This window comes from Sinocyclocheilus anshuiensis, unplaced genomic scaffold (genome assembly GCF_001515605.1).
Source record: "Sinocyclocheilus anshuiensis isolate Anshui unplaced genomic scaffold, SAMN03320099.WGS_v1.1 scaffold1260, whole genome shotgun sequence".
In the NCBI taxonomy this organism is placed as follows: domain Eukaryota; kingdom Metazoa; phylum Chordata; class Actinopteri; order Cypriniformes; family Cyprinidae; genus Sinocyclocheilus; species Sinocyclocheilus anshuiensis.
Genome location: NW_015546079.1, coordinates 142,960 through 147,804, shown reverse-complemented (window position 1 = coordinate 147,804; position 4,845 = coordinate 142,960).

Here is a 4,845-nt window from a genome sequence, read left to right as displayed (position 1 = left end):
CGAACACATGCTGAATTGAGTGCTGTGCCTGCCTGTGATGAGGAGATTGTGAATAAAAAAATTTGTGGAGATTTATTCCTTTTCACTGCGTCTCATATGTTTTCAAATGCAGTCTGTGTGATGGGCGATTCGCCTCTTTGTATTAAGCAATGCATAAATACATGATGCTGTTTTGTTTATAATTGTTTATGCAATTTACGAAATTATGTTTGATTTATATGAGTTAATTTAGACGTAATGCACGTTTTTCTTTTCATAGACCGTTATTTCTTTTGCGTTGGCAATTTAATGCGCTGAATTATTTTGCTCATTGTGCCCTCCTGTGGCTTCGGGAGACAAGCCAAAAAAAAAAAAAAAGTAATCTTGACTGAATCAGGAGAGAAATAATCATAGATCAAGTACTGTTTACAAGCTAACAGTTCTAAACAAGTGTGTCTATGGATTTGGATATGGAGAATTACTTACTGGTAATTTCACTGGCAAAAAAAGTCCACTGAAGCACAGCTCACAGCGATATAAATTTCAAAACAAGCAGCTTTCTGTTGGTCGACGTGATGAATCAGCATAACCAACTTGTGCCCATTGCAAATTCTGTGTGGGGAAATCTTTCGCCCTCATGCAAAATTTCAGATCATTCTTATTAAAATTACTTGATTTCGCCCTTGAAAATTTGCAGAACAACGTTAAATATTATTGGACCTTGAGTACATTTACTTATTTTACTAATTGTTTTTTTTATTATATTATATTTTTTATATTGGTTTCACTGAAGTTTTCTTTTACATGCCAGTCCTATGAGTATCAAGAAAGTTATTTCTTGTGGCTTTTTTAAAAACATAGAATGAAATATTTTCATATCAAGAATATGTTTTATGTGTCACAGAATGACACACTTTATGACGTAATGACCCCATTATATGCACCCCTCCCCCCATGGTGTAATTATCCAATCCTGGTATGCGAGCCAAGCATAACCCAGACAGATCATGGGCGCGCCACGATATTTTCATCACAGTCACCCAAAACAATACAATCCCGCTGCTTCTGGAGTTGCCACTGTACCAAATTCCAACCGAGTGTCTTTGATCATGTTTAAACTGGATTCAGGAAAGGAAATTAGTCTAATATTAGTCATTGTAGGCAAGCATTGCGATAGGAGTCATTGTCCATTATCAGAGATGTCAGGAGACATTATCTTTCGAAACCGGATGTAAGTTGTGGTGTCATACAGAGTGGTAAGTTGACAGTTCACTGTTTGTCACTGCATAAGTCTCTATAAGGTGAAAAGAGCTTTTTTTTTTTTCCTTCCTGAAAACTACAACTGATCAAGATCAGTCTGCTTTATTTAAACACACAACAGTTTTATATAGTTCTGAGCTCTTATCGATATTCTGTGTGCAGCTACTCTGCGACTTGATATCATCTGTAGAGGAAGCCAGAAAATTGCAATGCAAATAAGTACTCTCAGTTCACAGCCATAGGAAGCCAGAGAGGAACGATGACACATTTGTTTTGGTCTACGGTTGATGTGTTAGACTTCTTACATACATCTATCCATTTAGCTGACAGTTTTATCCAAAGCATGTTATGAAGAGCTATCTGGGCACCGGCATTCACAGAAGAACATTACTCATTGCAATTTCAACATGTCCCGTTATTTATTTCTTGTGTCTCCAGTGTGGTGAACAGAATGTTGAAGTGTTTGCATGTCTCGTGCACTGATCCTCAAGTAGTTCCCAAGTTTCCCTCGCAGGCCACAGTATCCATCAAGGCTGCATAAGTAGGCCTCATGGAGCCAGATCAGCTGCGTCGTCTCCTTTCCACAAAAGAAGAGCCAGTCTCCCTATATCACATAGTCATTCTGATCAAGTGATGAAATGCAGACACATGCGTAAGGCCATTGGAATCTTTATATTGCAGCTGTTTCTCTTTCCGTCTCACACACACACACACACACAATGTGAGAAGGTGCTAGTTTGATCAGATCAAATCCTTTACTGGAACTGCAAAGTGGGTAATGAAAGTCAGAGTGTTTTCCATGGATAGGGTTTTGACTGGTTTGAACTACATTTTGTTACAGTTAGACTGTTGTTTGGCATGTGATGGATCTCCTCTCACTAATGTATTGTCTTCACATTATCAGAGTCTAGCAGTGTAGCCAAACCATTACTGTACCCATGGAGACCAAACACACCAGCCAAATCTGGCAGCTGGTGACCTCAACAAGCAGAGAACATCCTACGTTACTCTTAGTTAGGACTAAGGCTAGGGTGATATAATGAATATTTGCAATATATTCACAGTGGTTTTGCTGGTGAGATAAAATAAGGCAACATAATGAATATTGGGATGTTTTTAATGTGCTTTTTATTTGACCGTTAAGTTTCTTTAAAAAGGCAAGGCAAGGCAAGTTTATTTGAGATTGACTAGGTTCATGGGACTCACCGGCTGTATGCTGAGGGTGTCCGTGACGACGGTCTGCTGAGTGTTCTGCCTGTTTTGGAGGTCCAGCAAGTAACTTTGTTTCAAGAACCGCAATCCTTTGTAGAAGTTTGTAGCAGTTCATGCAGCAAGTAGATTCAACAGGAGGCATTTTCTTTCTCTTCTGTTTGAATGTGGGCAGCTGTGTTTTCCCTTCTCCGGAATGTAAGCTGCTGGCAGTGGGAGGCAAAAATCTTCTTTTTCGTGGTATTATTCCAGTCCCAGAGAGTTTTTTGTTTTAGTGTTTGTGCCAAAAATATGTTGATTGAGCACTGTGCTGATCTGCTGAAGTAAAAATCTTAGAAAAATCAAAGAAAAGTACAGAAATAGGGAGCAAAGCGCAGAGCAGTAAGCAAGAACGTCCGAACGGTAGCGAAGCCGGATGCGGCTTCCGCTATAAAAACGTCATTAAGGCCAGTTCAGACCAATAACGGTAACTATATAACTATAATGATAACTTCATTAGCATCCACACCAACGCACTGTGACATTGTTTATTATAAGCAAGTGATGCAGTTATATCGACTGCCACTTTAAATGCTCAAGATCTTTAAAGTCAGTCGGATGGTTTCTGATTGGCTGTCAATGTTTTTTTTTTATTGTTCCTCCGGTGGAAAAAATAGTTCTGAAAGTGATATTATTATAGCTGATGTGTGGACTTTTCTGTTCTCATAAAATTAGAACGATTATTAAAATGTTTTAGTTTCAGTTATCATTATGGGCGTTTTCCTTTCATCAAGACTAATTTTATGATCCTTCCTTGTCTTAATGTTTTAAGTATCTCTAATTTAAACTTCAGTAGCAAATACACCAATATGGTATATGTGTATTGTCACTGATAAATACAAAAAATATTATTATTATTTTAATTAATTATTTTATTTATTTTTTAAATGTTAATTATTTAATGTAATATTGTAATGTAAGAATTAATTATTTACAGTAATTGAGTCAAAACTGAACTTTTATGTCATCAACATTTTCACAGAAGTCAAATAATTAATACATTATATCATTTTATAATAAAAATACAAATATATGGATTCTATGTATTTTTATATGGAATGAAAATTAAATTAAATACTGTTCTTTTAAAGAACAACAGTGTGGAAAATCATTTTTACTGTATATTGCTTCTTTCAGTTTGAGTCTTTTGAAAAGGCTGATATGTTTTATGTTTTGACCATCCCTAATTTGAACTAAAGAAAACCGCTGGCCAGAATGAATCATTCCCCTAACACATATTGATTGTCAAGGAGCGATGGATTGATGGTTGTACCAGCGCTAAAACTAACGGGAGATGTGGCCAACTTGTGGGTCTCCTGTTCTCTATGGTGCGCTTAGAATTCAACTCAGAATTAAGGATGTGGTTATCCTTTCCATTTTGCGGCAGAGGACACTCACAAGAGTAAGTCATTGCTGTTTGTTCATGCTGAGGTTTCCTTACTGGAACATTTTTTTCAAGTTCATTGTAAGTACTCGCAAGTTTGTATTGATCTGGAGATGGAGGCCATGATGAGAATATATGATCTTTTGAACCTCAGGGTTTATGGCTTGTTTTTTGTCCTGTGAGAATATTTAATCACAGCATGCACCTCTACATTATTAAACTCCACATCTGAACCAGAGGAGAAAGGTGAATAAGTTGCACTTTACACGTGACTGCCTCTCACTGCACACTCAGACCTGAGGACTAAAAATAGTCTTAAACCTCTTTTTTTAGCCTCTCTTTTTTTTGGCTGTAAACTGTGCTTCCACTTATGGTTATGCAGAATCCATTAAGAGCTTCTCAGATTTGGAGATGGTTTGGTGGACCACATTAAAGCATCTTTAACTGTTACAAGAGTGTCTTAAATCAGTTATGAAGGCAGGGCAGAAGAGATCTTTACCTCAGACATTTTGGGAATATTTACTAACTGGAGCTCTTCTTCTCAAGCCAGAACATGAAATCCGCTGGAGGTTGTGGTTTTGTGTGGGACTCAATTGCTAAACAATTCATTATTACTCTCCTTGATAAAAAGCATTTGCTAATGTAGATTTGTATGGCTGTCGGTGGACCGAACTGCTTTGCGATATTTACATGTGTGTCAGAAACTGAGTTGGACATGGCCCAAACAAGTCAGGGTGAGGAGGAACTTGCAATTAATTGGTGTTTGTTTGGCACAAAGTGAAGTGTGAAGAGTTGTTTATGGTTGCTGTAGTGCAGCATGACTCAGTACTAGGGCTGCACGATTAATCGAATGCAATTGTCATGCGCATTTTGTTAGTAAAGCCGGTTCTGTAATCAGCAGGGAATCATCATCACGTGCTTTCAGATGGAGCAGAGTTTACTACACATAGCCGTAGTTCACTGACAAGTTACGC